This window comes from Euprymna scolopes, chromosome 7, assembly GCF_053919585.1.
Source record: "Euprymna scolopes isolate OS-2025 chromosome 7, ASM5391958v1, whole genome shotgun sequence".
NCBI lineage: Eukaryota > Metazoa > Mollusca > Cephalopoda > Sepiida > Sepiolidae > Euprymna > Euprymna scolopes.
In genome coordinates this window covers 134,685,092-134,705,906 of record NC_136488.1, presented here as the reverse complement: position 1 = coordinate 134,705,906, position 20,815 = coordinate 134,685,092, and the positions used below count along the sequence as shown (strand labels likewise).

The window sequence follows — 20,815 nt, the reverse complement described above, 5'->3', positions numbered from 1 at the left end:
GGGACACTTTTTAATTGACACTGGTTGGCTGCTAACACACGTGTCATTTGTAAGCATACACAACCTGAGTTGTTTGTTTTATTCATTGATTTTAAATATTAATGAAAGATTTCAGAAAAATGGGGGGGGGATATATATTTTATGTAGGGTGCGTTTTTCTTGGAGGGTTCCTCTTTTTAACAACACTTTTAAATGAACGAACATAGAGATGGTGTCTATTGAGTAATTTTTTGTTTTAAAATGAGTTCATTCTCTACGATTATTCAATTTCATTTTTTTTCTCTTTGGCATTTAAGAAAAACATTATATGCTTATTTTTTTAATGTAGGCTGTGTTTTTGCTGCCCGTTTTGAATTTGTAGTAGTGAGCTGCCATCAAGGGACCTGTAGCAATATGCCAGAGACATTAAAATGGATGGATGAAGAACATTTCAGTTATGTGTACATTTGTCGTATTCACCCACGCAAATTCTGTAGAAGTAAAAAGTAAAACTGTGCCTCTTCGTGTGGACATAGGACAAGGTAATACTGCGTGACAGGGTGTCCGTTTTTTATCCAATCAACACTCGAAGAAAACACTTTCTAAAATCTTTTTCTAACAGCTTTCGTTGGGAGCCACCCAGAAGCGTATAAAAAGCACTGCATGCAAAATCCAAATCAGTTGAGACAGATTTCTGTTCAGTTCAGTTCAGGACGAAGTACCATGAATGAACATGCCATTTTGACTCCGTCTCCTTGATGTAAAATCACTAACATTGACGCCATGCACCCAAAGCCTCTTAAACTCACTGGATTAGCCACCCCCCCTCAATAACCTTTTGCCACATCAGACACATTTATGGAGCAAAATTATCATATTACTGGAACTACCTAATAAAACAAAGTTATTTCGTTTTGTAAAAAAAAAAGAAACATTTTTCTCTAATGAAAACATGATTGCTTATGTCGGAGGAAGTTTTTTCTCTTTTTGGTACAATTTTTTTTTACTCAAGTCCTATCAGACTCTATTTAAGAAACCTATATAAAGTCCTCACGACTATTCCTGGTTCTAAAAACCCAACATCTATTTCCAAGAACTATGAACATCTTGTAAATCATTTAATGACTTAATCTTTCCCTCGTGTGTTCACACGGCACATGCATATAAAAATACAACAAAAAATGATTCATCTTTATTGTTAAATAAAACTTTATTATAAATGTTAAAGTTCGTTTGACTATTATGCAGAATCTGAGACTTTTATTATTTTTGCTTTTGGTGAGGTGTGAGCGATTTTTATCCACGTGCAAATCGCTGATATGATGCTGGCATTGATAAGGATCGTCCATTCCTCGTTATAACACACATCAACTATTACACCTCTCCCCTTAATATTGGACTTAAAAAAAAAAATTTTCTACCAAAAACAGTTATTAACAATATTTTTTAAAAATTTTTAACCCATTTCAAACTAATATAAATTATTGTGCAGTAAAAATAATTAAATTAAAACAAAAATCTGAGGTTTTTATTTTTTGAGAGTGATACATTATTTTAATTTTTTTTCGCAATATTTGCCATATATACTTTCATAGTTTAATACTTTTAAACATATCATAATTCAGGACTATGTTCCCTAATTCGTAATGAATATTTCACGTAACAGAATACCAATGCCTTCAAAATGCTAAATGACATTGCTATAAAGAAAAAAAAACTATAAAAGGAGCGCATTAAAGAAGACAATCATGTACAAGCTGTCACGCATAGCAGGAGAATGACATGCCTTTGTTACAAAACAAAAAGTCGAGTTATTACTTGTCCTATGTTCCTTGTAATGTAATATACTACAATGTATTGGGTCTACATGTGTAAATGCGTGTAAAGTTACATTCAACCATAGTTGAAAATCTTTCCCAGTCTTTCTATCAACAGCGTCTAAGCCATCTATAAAATATCCCTTTCTCTGTTGACTGCGTTGTTGCTAGTCCAGTGCAGTTCTAGGAGGTCCACCCTCGCAAGTTTGACTTTGAGAAGGGGTTGGTTTATTGTTAGTCACTTGAGAAACCTCTACCGGGGAATGCCGACAGAGTTGTCTAGGAATTTCTTTGCAGGACAATGTTCCTCCTTAGGGGCACTAACTCTTCAATCCCACTTTCCGACCCTTGTGTCACATCTTCTCGTAGTGAAAAGGAGATAAATAATTTGTCACGTTTTATTTGTAGATCAATAATTTGTCAAGTTTTTGTAGATCAGATTTAATCTAAACATAAACTAAGAGGATGTTTCACAATAAACTAGGTTTCCTCCAGTATGGAAAGCATGTACTTCAATCAGTTTCCAGACGTTTAAAATTGTCATAGACTCTTGAAAATTCAGTATGTTATTGCTATACATCATATGAAATAACTCACCAAGTTTTATGATTTAAGGTTCAAATGAACAACTACAGCAGAAATTGGAATAAAACCTGATTATCATAGCTGGTGAATTTCAAAAATGCAATCTTGATGTGAGGAGACTTTAGAAGAGCGATATGCAATAAAATTATGTTTTAGACTTGAAAAAATGTCACAAAATGCTTCAGACTGCTTTTGAACCATCTTGCATGAATCGAGCATCAGTTTTTGATTAGCATAAGGGATTCAAGGAAGATGTGAGGGATGATGAGAGGTATGGGAGGAGTAACTAAGTAAGAACACCAGAGTTGATTGGCCAAATAAAGAAGTTCATGAATAAGGACAGACGTGTGTCTATAGAGACAATAAGTGTAATTTATCAGTGTGGGAACGATATACACAATTATTCGCGATGAGCTGAAGATGTGGAAGATTTGCACAAAGTTTGCCCCAAGGGTGCAGTCCACAACTCCATCCTTGTCACACACTATTTGACCAAGGAGCATCAGGACAGTTCCCTGTGACTTTTGTTTATTCCTTAACTTAGGGAAATTCTTAGAGAATGTCATTATGAGATAATTGAGGAGATGAAAATGGTCGTGACGAGATTCATTGACATGCTCACACAAGGACTTCCAGAAGTTGTTGGAACAGTGCAACAAGTGCATTGCAGCCAGAGGAGATTACTTCGAAAGGGACTACAGTTTCATATGTGTACTATCAACAAAAGTTCCCATACAAAAAAAGTCTGGAAACTTATTGAAGATACCTCGTACCTAACCAAAAGTGATTTCACTATAAAACGAGACACAGGTAATATTCTTTTGCTGACGATTGTTCTTATTTGGCTTCCACATTCTATTTTTATTCTGTTATATTATTATTTATTCTCTCTCATTTTTGGTAGAATTCAATGACAATTTTTCATAGCACTATACTTTACAAATAAAGGTGTTTTATCTAGCATGCATAACAGTATTTATCACCAACCTTGATTTCATAGCAAAAAAAAAAAAAAAAATAAGTAACACGTTTGGCAAGATTTTGGCTTTACCCCAATGTGTAAAGAAGGGATGGAAAATTATGAAGATGTAAAGGAGAATATTGAAGAAAATATGATCGGGCATTTATTTGTAGTTCGAGTTTCAAAAGTTTTTTTACTAACTCAACCCCACATTATAATTTAAAGAGTAGTAAATGGATCCTAAGTTTACTTTTAACAGCCACGTAACTATCAGTTCCTTTATTTTATATTTTAGGCCTCACATTCTATGAGCGATGTTTTTGACAAAGAAGAAAGAATTGCTGTTTTTTTTTTTGTATCAGAATCTATTCTATTTAAAACTTGTCATTGGCAAGTTTTTGACCTTGAAGTAGTATTTTTTTTAGTTACGTTGGATTGTGACAGGCAATGCCAGAAAATATTGGATGTATGTGCACACATGCTTTTATATGAGCCTGGCAATGCCAGATTTGAGAGTGATTGCTGTCTATGATGACATCAATTACAAAGGAATCGACCTGCATTCCAGATCTTGTTTTGGGATGTCCTGAAAAATGGCCTAAAATACAAAAACAAAGAAAAACGACACAAGTTCTGATTCACAAAACGTCAATAAAAAGCAGAAGTAGAACAATGAGAGAAAACCCAGCAAGAGCGTCTGCCAGTCACACCAACACCACATCATCAAACACACCCATATATCCATGCTATCTTGTCAAAGTAATCAGATCGAATTAATGTAAATAAAAGTATTGCTTTGATAACTGGCGTCTTATTTTATGGCATATTTTAACCATATTTTATACACGTATAATTAATTTTCAACACCGATAACAAAAATACAAGTAAAATGAAATCAATTCATTGTATTTTTTCCCCTCTATATTAAAGAATCAGGATTTAAATTGCATAGAAAAATTATTTATTTTACATTCCATCAAACAAGTGAAACTGATAACTTGTCATTTTAACCACTGCATATTTCAACCAGTATATATAAATCTATGTCTATCTATATATTCATTAGCATTGGAGCAAAGTGTAACCAACAACTTCAACATACATGAAATTAGACGATCAGAGAAACAGGAAAACATATATACACACTGTTATATACGTTTGACAATATAACGCTTACATCAAGTGCCTTCATGTCTTTTCTGGATTGATTTCCATAAAAAATAGGGGTTTGTATTACTGTACACATGGATTCGAAAAAGTTGTCAAAAAACAACTAAATGTTATCAAAGGCAGGATAAGTTACTTTTCTACCTAACTGGATATGTTTTTCGTGTTTTTATTAATGTAACATGTTTATTCAGCTCCAAAAATATAGTGTTTACGGATGTATTGGAAAATTTAAAATGGCGCCCGACTCTCTCTTTGACATGGTAAGTTTGGAAAAAGAAGTTAAAAATTAAAAAAATATGCAAAATACTGTTAAAAACCCACCGAATATATGTCAGACTATGTCATGGTAACATATATTGAGCGAGTTTCTAACGGTATTTTGTCTAGATTTTTTTTTTATTTACAACTTCTTTTCACAAACTTACCGGGTCAAAGAGAGAGTCGAACGCCATTTTAAATTTTCCAATACATCGGTAAACACTGTGCTTTTTGAGCTGAATAAATATGTTACATTAAATAAAAGCACTAAAACATATCCAGTTAGGTAGAAAAGTAACTTATCTTGCCTTTGATAACATTTATTTGTTATATGTTTGTTTTTGAGAAATTTTTCGAATCTATGTGTATAGTAATACAAACCCCAAAACAGTTATGACTAAATTTGATTTCTGGGAAAAAATAAATTGCAGTCATTTCTTCTTTTATACTTTTACTTCAGTTACTTTTAGAGATCATGAAGTTTCTTCTTGGAGGTAACACTTAACTTCATTACAATTTTAATTTATATCTGAGAGCTCTCTTATGAGTAAACAGTATCCATTTCATGACTGTTGCCTGTATTTCACTCCAAGTTGGTCTTCCAGAGATTGTGTCTGAATATTTTGTTAGACATTAAGCCAATCGGTATAATGCTTATTTATTTCAGGAACCATGTTGTTGTCAAGCCAGTCTTGAAGTTCTGATATTTCATATTTTTTGCATTTCTCTTTATTAAAGCCATTTCTGAACATGAACTTACGTTTTTGTTTTTCATGCTATACATAAGATTTTATATGTAGTTATCTTATTCCTCTCAGTTTTATTTCAGCCAGCATCATTAGGGTTACTATTTTCTTACTCTTGTCTTTTTCTTACTCTATGTCAGGTTTCACAGTTGTTTTCTTTAGATATGTAGATATAGTTATTGCATTGTCGTAGTGGATTGTGTATATAACTTATTTTCAATAGTTCTTTCTTATATGTTTCAAGATTTGCTGCTGAATTAGATGATCCCATGAAGATATTTACACACTTTATTGTGTCATATTGCATTTATTGTGTCTGCTGTCCTCAGTAGATCCTAACAACTAGATGTCAGGTGGTTCACAGTCTCTACTCCTATGTGACAGAACCTGCACTTTTCATTGCTGAAGTATCTAAGACCCTTGTATTAAGCAAGTTGCTCCTACCATAACTTTCAGAGACCATGTTTTTAAATCATTCTTGCGGTTTTGAAACTTTGTTATCTTTCTCTGCATGTCTTCGCATATGACTGCACAAACTTGATTTCTGAGAAAAACAATATCCGCATAGATTACAAGAATATGGTTTCTCTCCTGTATGCTTCCGAATATGTTTGACTAAATTTGACTGTTCAGAACAAGAATAGTCACATACTGTACAAGAATATGGCTTTTCTCCTGTATGTGTTCGCACATGTATGACTAGATCTGATTTCACAGAACAAGAATATTCACATACTTCGCAAGAAAATGGTTTATCTCCTGTATGTGTCCTCATATGCCTAATTAAACTTGATTTTCGAGAACAACAATAGTCACACACCTCACAAGAATATGGCTTTTCTCCAGTATGCCTTCGCATATGCTTGGCTAAACTTGATTTTTCAGCACAAGAAAACGCGCATATGTCACAAGAATATGGTTTTTCTCCAGTGTGTGTTCGTATATGTGCTGCTAGATTTGATTTCTGAGAACAAGAATATCCGCATAGTTTGCAGATATTTGGCTTTTCTCCAGTATGTGTTCGCATGTGCCGGAGTAGACTTGATTTACGAGAACAAGAATAGTCACAGAGTTCACAAGAAAATGGCTTTTCTCCGGTATGTGTTTGCATATGGGTTACTAAGCTTGATGTTTGAGAACAGGTATATTCACATACATTACAAGAATATGGTTTCTCTCCACTATGTGTTCGAATATGCTTTGCAAATGAGGATTTATACAAACAAGAATAATCACATATTTGACATTTATATGGATTGTCTTTGGTGTGTATTTCTATGTGTTCTACCAAAGTTGATTCATAAGCAAAAGAAGAATCAGGCACTTCACAAGAATATTGATCCTCTTGGGTGTGTTCTTCCATCATGTTGCCTCCTGTATAGTTTCTTGTAAATGAAAAATTCCTGTTATAATAAAAATATTTTCCTATATTGATGTTTAAAGCTTTATTAGAATTTAAAATCAATTGATTTTTTTTTCTTATTTCTTTTATAAGATATTCCTTACAATAGATTTCACTTTTTGTGTTCCATATTAAAAAATAGTAAATCACAAAGAAAATGATGATCCATCCAATTCATCAAACACCTTAAAACGGGAACATCTGTAAAGAAAAAAATAAAATAAAATTTTATTTATTACACTTTTTTTAGGAGTCACCACTTATCAAGGCCCGAGGGTCACTCGAGGGTAAGGGTTAATGAGTGTACAATGGTCAACGGGAACATGTCAGTTATCGATAGTAGTGGAAATTTGATAAGTTGGATTCCTTAAGGGGATCAAGAATTTGTTCATGTTGGTTGTCTTCAAGTTGCCCATTTCTTTTCTCTTTTTTTGTGTAAACATGTATCCTCAATGCATCACACTCGTTTTCAGTAATAAATACTCCTTTCTTCCCAGTTTTTTATTTGTTTTATTTCAGCATGCATTTCTTTCTATGGCTCCAAGAGAATTATGATTATACAAATGTATGTTATGGAGTTGATGACATGAATAGTGCGATTAGTGTAGGTTGTTGTTGGGTGAAATGGGGGTCAAAACCCGGTGACACTGCTCTGACGCATTGTGAACATATTGGGTGCAGGTGTTTGGAGATCATGCGCACACACCCTATTTCCAATATAAAAAAGGAGGGGTGGGTACGTGCTGGAGGAGTTAGTCTATGGTCTTCAGTTTGAGAATTGAGTAGAGGATGAAGATTCTTGGGAAGGGACAAGAGATAGCTATGTACGGAAGATGAATCAATAGAGAAATTCCCACCCTCCTTCTAAGGATAGGCAGAGAACAGGGCATCACATTCGACTGTGAAACAAATAAAGTCTTAATTATCGAGAGAATGAGACTTGCATTATTTTTTTGAGCTTTTGTTCCAGACGAGACGTCATGGTTAAGAGATGTGAAGCACATATAAAATGGTACATTCCGCTTTTATTTTATAAACCTCCCCAAAAGAGCTGATGTGCCGTAAATATGAACATTCACTCGAAATAAGCAGACACCATCTTTCCCTTCCTCAATAACACTTAGTTTTCGCAACAAATAATTTGTACAGGAAAATTGGAAGATGTGGTAGAGAAGTAACATGTTACATGACTAAAATGAGTTTTAATTTTAACTGTAAATTTAACTTGCAGTAAAAAAAAAGAAGTCTATAAAAGAAAATGGTGAGTAGACGATGTACTGACGTTCTCTGAACATGTTGATAAAGTAAACCAAGCTAATAAGTGTTTGAATACAAGCTTAAAATACTACTGAATGCAGTTTCTTTCAGATACAGACCGTTTCATGACATATCACAGGGGTAAGAGAAATAACCATTATCTTCAAAAAGGCCTTATCTACTGAGAACCAGTCATCTCTAGGACTTCATAGCTTTGTATGAGATGTCCTTTTCTCTTTCCTGCAACCTCTATCTCACAGAAGAGATGCTGCGAGTTTGTCTCTGCTTTATTGTTATTTTCATGGCAAGTGCTTGACTGAGCTTCAATCTATGATCCCCTCTCACCAAACTTTCAAAAGAAACACTCATTTAGCTGAAAACACTATCAATAATTATGCTCACTTTTTATCTGTGCCTAAACCTAAACGTAAATTCCATGAACAAAGCTTCTTTCTTAGAAGTGGACGCCTGTGGAACTGTCTTCCATTTTCCTGTTTCCAGCTGACTACAATCTGATTGTCTTCAAGTCCAACGTAAACAAGTTCTTGATGAACCATTCCACTTAAGTTAACAAATTTACCGAATTTCCATTACAAACGATTACTATATTGTCCAATTGACTACTGTACACTCTTAACTCTTATCCTTGAGTGATCTCTGGACTTTGATAAGTGGTTATGCCTATGTAAAAAAAAATAAAATAAAAAAAATAACCATCGGAAACTGTTCTGAAACTAAACATGGCTTCCAACTCAAGACACATTGTAGGGACAAATGTATTTTTTTTATTTAATTTACAAGTTTTTTAGAATGTACGCAGACATTTGCAAAACAATGGCACCAAATTTATTCTGGTAACTCAATTAATCACCGATTATGACTTTAAAGCTAGTGGGAAATAAGGAAAACGTCCTTTTTGATTGAGAGTCTAAATTTCAGTGTGTAACCAGAAATGCAGGCTTTGAACAAGTGAAAATTCTTATGAATGTAACATCATCTTGTATTCAGTGAAAATTATAATTGAAACAATACTTATTTGACTGAGCTAGCCTTAATCCCATTAAGTCTTGAAAAATTTCAAAATTGACATGAAAAATCAATTTGAACTGTTCATATACGATTCATTTCAACAGCTAGCATATTGAATTTTTGTAATATGATAATTAACACATTAGAGATCAGGTTATATTTTTATTTTACTAAGAAATCCATAGGGAAAGCTTAAATTTGTACCATGCAAAAACAGACGAAAATGCAATTCGATAATAAGGCAAACATTTCATCCACTAAGCTTTCACCTTACATTCTTTATAAAAGATAATTGAAACCTATATTAAGTCCACTATATTAATGAGTAGCTTCTACTTTAAGATGGCACTACGTTTATTATGCATAGAGCCACACAATTTCATGCACATTAAGTTAAAAAAAACACCAACATTATTAAATAAATCACCCATCACTGAAAATAGTAATCTATCTTGAAGTAAGCTGAAAAAACATTAACGAAACAAAAAAATATTAATATACATTAAAATATTAAATTTTGTTGGCATCCAAATTTAGTCAAATCAAATCTAACCAAAAAAAAAAAAAATGAGTTGAAATTGAAGGTGAAATCCAATTTTCTGAATTTGTATACCGATTGTCCGTTATTAATTTGGTTTCATAGGCAAGTGGCACATTTCACAAATTTTATTCCATTGCACTTAGAATTGTTTTGAGCTCGGATTTTCTGCAACACTTTTAATTTTAGTGAATATGCTTACTTCATAACAAAAAGTTAAACAACATCTTGACAAGGTAAAACACCCAGTCAGGTTGAGATTGTTCTGGTTCTTTTCAGATGACAAGAACTTCTACCAGAATCCAAATGTGAAGAAACATAGGGCTATAGTCCACATGAACTCTTGCATGTTCTTTCATAGTCTTTGAGTGTGTTTCCAGCAAAGGCCATGTCATGTTGCCCTACAACTTTCAAAATGAACTCAGACTCAGTTGACAATTTAACAAGATGAAAACATGATAAAAATAAAAATTGAATAAATTACAGGGTGGAACGATAAAATTGCCGCTCTAGAAAAGATGACATTATTCCATTTCCCTTATGAGAACTCGTTTTCTTTTTTTTTTGTTGCAGACCATCTACTAGTTGGCCAAGTTGTGTACAAATCTCAAGAGTGATAGGAGCCTTCTATCATGTCTGAAAGCGACACAATGTTCAATGAGCGAGATCAGATCTGCCACTGTACAACTCATGCTCTCTACCGATCCAAGTTATGACAACAGGACCATTGCCAGCACCCCCAAAATGCATCGCTGGATTACAGTGACGTGCCCAGTTTGTGATGAACAACAAGTGAAATGGTCAGAATTTGATTGTTTAAGTTAATGGCTCACCAAGATTTTTTTTTTATATTGGACTTAAAAATTACCATGTTGTAATTAGTATGGAAGCAGCCTTGTGGTATTAAAAGGTTTAAGGACATATACCCAGCCTTTTTTCTTGTTTAAAGGAGATACATTGTGCATGTTTTCTTGGTGGGAAATATAAAAAAAACAAATTATATCCTCCCTCAAACAAAGAAAGTTTGAAACTCTACCACTAAACTGAAGTTCGAGTGGCAACAGTCGCTCTCCCTCCCCATCCCCCCAAATAATTGTCCCTTAACCTTACTGCTAACTCTGTCTGGATAACAATAGTATACCTTTCCTTGTAAAACACTCTTAATCCTACCAAGACCGACTTCTGAAAATAAAGCAAGCAAGAACATGGATACATCTTCGATTTAATGCAACTAAGACACTTTATTGTTCAATATTTGGTGAATGCAATATACCCTATTCAAAATTATTGAAGAGAGAACTTATAGCATTACTTACTCCAGTTGCAAACCTTTTTTTTTATCCAAATCGCTACAGACAAAGCATAAAGCTTCTTGGTGTTATGAGCTAACAAGAATGAAAGAGGATTAACACAAAGACAGGAGATGCCTATTTGTCTTAGTTTTAAACAAACCAATGCTACATAAGAGGAAAACAACCAGCAGAAAGAAACGTTACAGTTCTTAAAAAGAAACTATTGGAGAATTAAAATAAGGTATGAAAACAGAGTTGATGGCGATTACTAGCCAAACGAATTTAACAAACTGAAACAAAGGAATGGCACAAATACTATAATAGTATTTATAGAAAAGATTAAAACTAGTAACGTCAAATGTCAGTGTGTTTGTGTGTGTGTGTGTGTGTGAGAGAGAGTGTGTGTGTATGTAGAGAAGAAAGGATGGAGGCCAATCAAATTACAGATAAGTTTCTGCACCTTATCAAAAACCCTCAAATTAGAGCAAGATTTATCAGCCCAAATATGACAATGGTACTCCCCATACATGGTCTGACAGTTGATTAGTATAGATAGAGAATACTCAGGTGTGAGAATGTGCTCAGAGCAATAGTTTCAGAGTCGATCTCTCTTCAAAAGCAGAATCATCTATGAAAATCATCAGCATAGATCTAAATCTTCTGAATAATATTCTCAGAAAACTCATTGATATAGAGAAGAAACAATGCCAGGTCTAGAATACAGCACCAAGAAACACCATCATTGATAAAAAAGAGAACAAGAAAACACCATCCAAAGTTACTCACAAGCTTCAATTAAAAAGAAAAGACCTAATAATATCAAGAACCTTACTGCCAATACTTGAAGTTTGTGTAGAACACCAGAATGTCATACTCTGTCAAATGCCTTTGAGATGTCAAGCACAATTATACTACTCTCTCTTGAATTATTCATAAACTGACAGATATACTCAGTTACAACAGTTAAAAAAATCACCAGTTGAACGAAAACCATGAAAAGTCATACTGAATATCACTTACAGAAAATGAAGCTTGCACGGATAATAACTAGGGCGTTTTCCAAACTGAGTTTGTAATCCAAACCCTTTGTAATGACGGTCGACTGTCCTATAATCTGTAAAAAGTGACAAATGGAAGATTCTCTCTTTCTTTGAAGTTAGGCCTCGACAGACATACCTTAGCAGACACACTCTTTGTTCACCCTAGCTGGCAGCTGAACCGTGTTCACAGACCATCTCTCTCTATTTTTACATCAATCTTGCCTTGACAGATCGTCTCCCTCTTCTTTTGAAAACACTTTGGTAACATGTGCATGCTCCACAAAAGTGCACTGTTTGGTATGTAAGACATTCCTCCCGATTTGTATATACAGCATTTGCAGATTCTCATGAACACATCCACATGGATGTAATTTCATAGCAAATTCAGTCAGATTAATGTGTTATATTATGCCGAGGCAACACCTTGTTGATAGTCACTTTAGAACATCGACTATTGTCATTAAAAAAGTAAAATGTTAGATAATGAACATCATTATTGTTTTGTAGCTTATATAGAAAAAGGTATACAGAAAGAATGTTATTGAAACAAAGGAATGTTTACTAAAATATTTTGGTTAACATAGAACAATCGATGGCTTTCAAAATAATGTTATTATTTCAGCATGGTATCAAAAGTGCACAAGTATCCCTTAAAAAATTTTTCCTGAATATTTTTACGTTTTTCATAAGAATTTAGTGGGTTAGATTACAGACTTTGGTAGGCCGGATCTGGCTCACGAGTCATAGTTTGGAGACCCCTGTTTTGAATCATAAGAAAATATTCAGTAATTCAGAGAGAGAGAGAGAGAGAGAGAGAGAGAGAGAGAGAGAGAGAGAGAGAGAGAGAGAGAGGGGGATGTAATTATGTGAGTTTTACTAGAATAAATGTTAGTCAATAACTGTCATTTATCCCTTACGAGGGGCGTGCAATAAGTAATGCCCCTGACCCACTTCCAGTTGTCTGATTTAGCTGAAATTTTGCATGTGCAATGATTTATATCTCTACGGATTATGTGGCAAATTACAGCTCTGAACTAATTGTGGTTTCTGTTTTATAGGTGTTTGAACTGAGTCAGGTGTGAAATGGAGCCTATTAAATGTTGAGCAGTGATCCAGTTTTTGTATTTGAAAGGACGCACATCACAGGAGACTTTTGATGAAATGAAAGAAACTTATGGTGATAATGCCCCATCATATGACCTTGTAAAACGCTGGCATCGTGAATTCAAACATGGCCGGAAGTCTGTGGAAACATCTCTCAGACCTGGTTGCCCCCTTTCTGCCATTGATGAGGCATCTGTCCGTCAAGTAAAGGCTGCCATTTTGGAAGATCCGCACATTACTATTCGCCAAATAGCCCAAGATGTCAAGATTAATACAGGGTCTGTGAAAACTATCATTCATGACCATTTGCATATGCATAAGGTGTCTGCCAGATGGATTCCCAGGTTGCTCACACCATTCCAGAAGCGAGAACGTGTCGAGTGCTCAAGGATGAATTTGGGGATGTGCCAAGAAGATGAGTCAAAGTTTTTCAAAAGACTGATTACACAGGATGAAACCTGGGTCCATCACTATAATCCAGAGACTAAAGCCCAGTCAATGCAGTGGAAGCACTTGGACTCACCACCTCCAAAGAAGGTAAGGGTGCAGCTCTCCGCTGACAAGGTCATGCTCACAGTCTTCTGGGACAAGGATGGAGTAGTGATGACAGATTTCCTGGCAAAGGGTACCACAATTACAGGAGCCTATTATGCTTCACTTTTGAGGAAATTAAGGGAAGCTATCAAAATCAAGAGGCGGGGCAAGATCAGCTTTGGTCCACAACTCGCATGTCGCCAGATCAGAAGCATGGGCGTGTGGTTATGAATTCCTCCTCATCCTCCCTACTCTCGTGACCTTGCACCCTCTGACTTTCACCTCTTCCCAGCCATGAAGTTGTTTTTGAAAGGAAAGTGTTTCCCAGATGACGCAGCCTTGATTTCTGAGGTCACGTCGTGGTTGGAAGACAAACCTGGGGTGTTCTAAAAAAACGGTCTCCAGAGCTGCATCAAACGATGGGAGAAATGCATAACTCTGGGTGGTTCCTATGTAGAGAAAGACTAATAACTGTGCCAAGTTTCGTTGCTCTACTGCTATGAGAAGTGGATCAGGGGCATTACTTATTGCACGCCCCTCGTAAACTAAAATGCAAAACAAAAATCAAATTATTTTTCACAGTTTAAAGACTTTACATTTTTTTAAATTTTGAAGGACGATTATGTACAATTACTTCAATCCATTATATAGAAATTATGGTCGACATGCTTACAACGAGGTGGTTCAAAAAAATGATTTTTAATCATGAATAGATTGTATTTTTTAGTTAGAATAAAAGTTTGCAAAGGATAAAGGGCCATTGTCTAGAGCAGTTTATAAGAAAACGGAGTGAAAAATATTTACAATGAATAACTTTTACCAAATGCAAGAAAATTTATTCTATTTGTGCAGCATTTAAGGTTTGACAAAAATGAAGCTAATAAAAATACACAGGTCAGTTAGCGAGAGCTTTTAACTATGGTTTTACTTAATTTTAGATTTTTAAGTTGGCAAACATATGACAGCTTCGCATCAGGTAAATACTGGCCCCAGGCCGAATCCGTCTGATTTACAAGGTTTTGAAGGCAATGATAAAAATATAAAACAAATAATAATAAAAAAAGACACAAAAAAGTGTAAAACCTGAAAAGATCGATACAATAAATTTTATTGCGTTCGGTAAAACCTAGGTTCTTCTTCATTATCATAGCAAAATCTGACAATTGAAAAATGGAGTTTTCATTAAAAAACAATGACTGTTTTATGTTAATTTTAAACTAAAAGCAATATTATCTACTTAATTGTTATGTTACGATTAGTTAAATATTACTGCATCGTTACAAAAATAATGCATTTTCATGTTTCTGAAGGATATTTTTTTGGGGGGGATAAAAATACTTGCGCTAAGGAATATTAATGATATATTCCAACATTTTCATATTTTTAAAGCAAGTAACCTTAGTTAATCACCCCCCTTCCCCCATATAACATTCTTTCTTTTTTTAGGCAACTATGTGTTAGAGAAAATAACAACAATTATTTCCGAATTGAGAGTTGAGGATTAGTTTCTCATATATATAAGACCTGTAGCAATCGCTATGTCTGGCCAGAATAAATGACAGGCAGGAACATTTCACTGCGATTGCCACTTTGAAATGTCTAAACGTTATTAAAAACGCATAGAAACATGATGTCGTGATGTGACCACATGCATATATAAAAGAAAAAGAACTATGTTATGCTCTCTCATGCTTGAATACGGTGATCAGTCCCGAAGCAATAAGTGGACACTATAAAGCCATTTACCCGCCAAAATCAAACCAGTTTCTCTCCAAATTCTCAAGTGCAACATGTGCCTGGAGAAGCTCAATCTTCGTGAGACATTAAAATACCTGTCATGATTTCATGCAGGACACAGGTGAACTACAATACCCATCGTGGAAATTTACTACATCGAGTGAGAACTCAAACTGGGTTTGTATCACTGTACACATAGATTCGAAAAAGTTTTCAAAAAACAAATATATAACAAATAGATGTTATCAAAGGTAAGATAAGTTACTTTTCTACCTAACTGGATATGTTTTTAGTGCTTTTATTCAATGTAATACGTTTATTCAGCTCGAAAAACATACAGTGTTTACTGATGTATTAGAAAATTTAAAATGGCACCCAATTCTCTCTTTAACATAGTAAGTTTGGGAAAAGGAATTAAAAATAAAAAACTAGACAAAATACTGTTAAAAACCCACCGAATATATGTCAGCCTATGTCACGGTAACATATGTTGAGCGAGTTTCTAACAGTATTTTGTCTAGATATTTTTATTTTTAACTTCTTTTCCCAAACTTACCATGTCAAAGAGAGAGTCGGCAACATTTTTAACTTTCCAATATATTGGTAAACACGATATGTTTCCAGAGTTGAATAAACATGTTACATTAAAAAAAAAACACTAAAAACAAATCCAGTTAGGTAGAAAAGTAACTTATCTTGCCTTTGATAACATTTATTTGTTATATATTTGTTTGACAACTTTTTTGAATTTATGTGTGCAGTAATACAAACCCCTCAAACCTTCTTTTAAATATTCATTCCAAACCACTGTCCTTACAATACGAACACACACATACACCCACCCACACATATTCACTTATACGAATTACGGTTTCCATCAGAAAATAGCCATAGTGACTCCAAGCCCTCGTGCGGCACATTTATTATAAAAATCAGTGCTTTCAAGCCTTGTGCCATGCTCATAAAATCCACACACCAATAATCATTCATTTAAAACGTTCAAACACAAGAAAATACTTATGTTTGAACACTTTATTTTAATACTTCTTTCATGTAAATAAATGTTATTTATTTTACATAAACTTGCCAATTTCATATTCTTTATCGAGTGCCGTCTTTTCCTGATTTTCTTTTTATTTCTTTATTATGGGATGTAAATTGGTAACCCTTTCTATAAATTGGCGATCCCGTTTAATTTATTTTTAAGGGTCCCAAGAAAGCATCTTATAAACAAAATAAAAAAAAGCCAAATATTTTTTCAATAACAAGCTGCTTCAAAAAAAGGCAAAAAATCGTGCAATTTGGGTTTAAAAGGGCCATGTAGTAATCCTGGCATAACTCACAATTTGGGAATCTATTTTCATTAATAATTAAACATATTTTCTGAAGGATTTCATTGTTGCATAATTTCCACTGTTTTCGAGATGGTGATAGCTGAGTTGTTGTCCCCGACGAAACATCTTTCAACAGATATTTTAACTGAAGAAATTTATCACATTATTAGACGAATTGGTGCTTCTACACTTTATCGCCAAAATTGGAGATGCCATTTTATTTCACGCACCTGCTGTCCAAATGCAAGGGAGACACCATTCTTTTAAACTATGGCCGAAGCATGAAATAAATAACAAAAAAATTAAACTTCCGGAAAGAACTATGACAAAAAGTAAATAAGGAAAGTGAAAAAGAACATATATCCCTAATTGTTTAATTGGAAATGTTTCGATTTAATTAATGAAAATGGGAAATGAAAACCAAAACATTTATTGTATAAAAATTTATCAAAATATAATTGTAAAAACATTTATTGAAAAGTTTGCATAAGAAAATATAATTTTATTAAAACAATTTTGTAATGAAAGATACATTGGATTTTTATAATATAGGTTTTTTTTTTTTGAACAAATAAATAATTTTAAAGCAAGTTTGAAGGGTCAACAACAAATTAATTTAAATGATTGTTTTTTTTTCTTTTGTTAACGAAGTTGGTTGTTTTTTTTTTTATTGTTTCTTTTTAAACTGGGAATCGAAATATAATTGTAAAAACATTTATTGAAAAGTTGTAGGTGTACCAGAATTTTTGTAGGAATTTTTGACACCCCTAACACGAAACTGCGAATAAAATATAAAAAACTCGTAATTTCTCTTTTAAAAGTGGGTTGTTTATTTTCTTTATGGATTATACTTCCAAAAATAAACTATTAAAGTTGTATAAAACGTAATAGAAATATTAGATATTATTTTTATTTTTTAAAAAACAGTAATGAAATTAATTAATTTTACGAGTTCAGTATTTTTCAATGTTTAAACTTTAAAAATCTATCAAAGTTTTTCTATTGATTCTATTTTTACGATATTTTCAGGGTCAATGTGAAATTTTATGCTCTTTCCAATAAACCGAATATAATACTTTAGACAAACGTTTTTTTTTTAATTCACGCTCCTTATTTTGAAATGTCTATTAAAAAGTAAATAATTAATTTATATGCCAATGTTTTGTATATCACAAATTGAAGATAAAAGATCAATAAATAATATATTCTAATTTAAAACAAAAAAGAATAGTTTTTTGGAAATTTACCTGTAAAGTCCAAAGTTTAAAACCTTTTTTTTTTTTAAACACGTTGTTTGTATTTTTTGTTTTTGTTTTTAAATGAAACCTTGGTCCTTGCTTCTTTAATTGAAAAAAAAATTAGGGTTTGAATTACATTTTTCGAGTAGTTATAAGCTTGGAAAGAATTAATTCACGCCCTCCCCCATTTTGAAATGTCTATTAAAAAGTAAATAATTTATGTGCCAATGTTTTATATACCACAAATTGAAGATAAAAGATCAATAAATAATATATTCTAATTTAAAACAATAAAAAAAGAATAGTTTTTTTTAAATTTACCTGTAAAGTCCGAAGTTTAAAACCTTTAAAAAAACAAACAAAAAAAAACACGTTTGTATTTTTTATTTTTTAAATTTTAAATGAAACCTTGGTCCTTGCTTCTTTAATTGGAAAAAAAAGGGGTTGTATTACATTTTTCGAGTAGTTATAAGCTAGGAAAGACAGGGGGTCGAATTATTCAATATTTTTCACAAAGTTTCTGACACACCTAGGACACCACCATTTAAAACCATTCGCATTTCCCTCTCACAGGGATAAATTGAGAGCCTGCGAGAAGCCCATGCCCCCGTAGAAAGCCTAACATCTTGATGTTATTATCTGTAAAAAAAATAGATGTCCTCTGGAGTAATATTGTCAAGATTCATTATCTCGAGTAATGTCGGTTTTACCACGTTTCTGGAAGTAATAAATGTTAATTTTAGGTTAAGTCATTCTTTCCGGAAGCAATCATTCTCCACTTTAATTTTTTTGTTATTTATTTCATGCTTCGGCCATAGTTTAAAAGAATGGTGTCTTCCTTGCATTTGGACAGCAGGTGCATGAAATAAAATGGCGTCTCCAATTTCGGCGATAAAATGTAAAAGTACCGACGAATTATTAATAATTTAATATTTCGAGTATTGGATTTCGCTATTATAACGAAAAAGCACGAATAGTTATTTGATGTATTTTTTCCCACCTCTTTCTATCTATCTATTTATCTTTTTAGACAAATCGCCGGATAAAGTATTGTGATTAATCATTTCTGTTTTTAAACAAACGAAAAACATCAATTGACGCATCTACACCATTGAGATGAAATTTTGTAGTCGATAAATGGAGTTTTCACACACACACACACACACACACACACACATGGTTGTTAGTGATTTTTTTTGTCAATTCTAATAAATTACAACGGTAGCTTCCAAATTATGCAGTCGAAATTACTTGAATATTACCGAATTATTAAAAAAAAAAAAAATCAAACTTTAATCGTGGTAGCAGGTGAAAAATATCGGCTATCTTGTTTAAATCGAAACGGAAAATTACCTCCCTTTTGAACTCGACGGTGTCTTACGTTCGTCTTTATCAAATTCAATTTATTTTTTTAACAAATAATTTTCTACCTTATTGACTTTCGTAATTTTTTATATAATCATCTTAAAAATACGAAGAATACGTAGGATACCATTGTTTCCATGTGAATTACGATTTCCGAAATTTCGTCCTTGCACGCGCCCGTCATATCAAATAACTGATTTCTTTGTCGAAAAACGATAGTTTTTAAAAATAGCAACCAGAATTGAAATGTACGACGAAATATGAATACAAGAAAACATTTACAACTTATAACGTAGTTAAATACAATTATGAAAACTATAAACAATAACATAACTTACCTACTTTAACTCGATTCGTTAATTATTGGAGTTTTCCGTTTTTATTTTTAAATTTAGTCTTGAAAAGAGTTTTCTTCCTTTTACGTTTTCGGGCTAAAAATTTGCTGTTCTCTGATTGGATAATATTTTAGAATATTTAGAAAGAGAGACAAAAACAGAGAGAGAGAGAGAGAGAGAGAGAGAGAGAGAGAGAGAGAAGAAGGAGACTAGGCACGTAACAATAGTACTTGCTGCCACGGTATATACAAATCGAGGATTCGCCCTCGACAATCAGTCTGACATAAAAGGAGAGAGAGAGAGAGAGAGAGAGAGAGAGAGAGAGAGAGAGAGAGAGAGAGAGACGGGAGGGAGGGCTCAGTCTAATCCGACGGACTTAAGTTGTTCATTTAAATAAAAATCAGGTTCTACTTTTTTTTAGCGATTATGTACACATGAAAAAAAAAAAAAAAAGAACAAAAAACCAAAACCAAAAAAAAAAAGGCGGACCTGTACGAGAGTGCCCACCCAATAAAAATACGTGTTTTACCACGGCCACCGAGAGTAAGAAGAAGGCCTGTTAATTGAAAAATGTCTGCAGGCAATGTAGGTAAGATTTGTCAGACTGTCTGTACTATATGAGAGATTGAGGGCCATTTGAAAAAGAACAATAAAACATTTTTAAAAAGAAAAAGGAACACAATTCGATTAATACTTAAACTGAAATTCATTCAATATAAAATATAAATATTATCTATGTAAAATTAAGTAATTTTAAAGCAATATACAATTTAATACAAATAAAACTAAATTATGAATTTAGGGAACAAACAATTAAAGAAACATTAAACAGAAATATTTTTTGGCCTTTGGAACAAGGTCATAGTGTAGTATCTGTTTTGATGCTACACTTTACGTTTTGTGTCCTCGGTCGATGGAGGAGAAATCTTTCATGTCTGAGATTATTTTTGTTTCTATCCAGAGTGCCCCTTATTGGGAAGCTGGATTTTGCCCACAAGATTATATGTTAAAATATTTAAATAATTATTACTTTAAATATAGAAATTACATTTAAAGTTTTGGTTTTCTGTTCTTCTATATCCATTTTTTCCCCA

General features: G+C 33.2%; 1 long non-coding RNA gene across 1 annotated transcript; it reads right to left on the bottom strand.

Moving 5' to 3' along the window:
- Positions 1-1,170: 1,170 nt before the first annotated feature.
- Positions 1,171-19,858, bottom strand: LOC145279975 (uncharacterized). Its single transcript, XR_013868512.1, has 2 exons — positions 19,725-19,858; positions 1,171-7,119 (listed from the first exon to the last, which is right to left on the bottom strand). It is a non-coding gene; the product is annotated as an uncharacterized LOC145279975 (long non-coding RNA).
- Between the last annotated feature and the right edge of the window lie 957 nt (positions 19,859-20,815).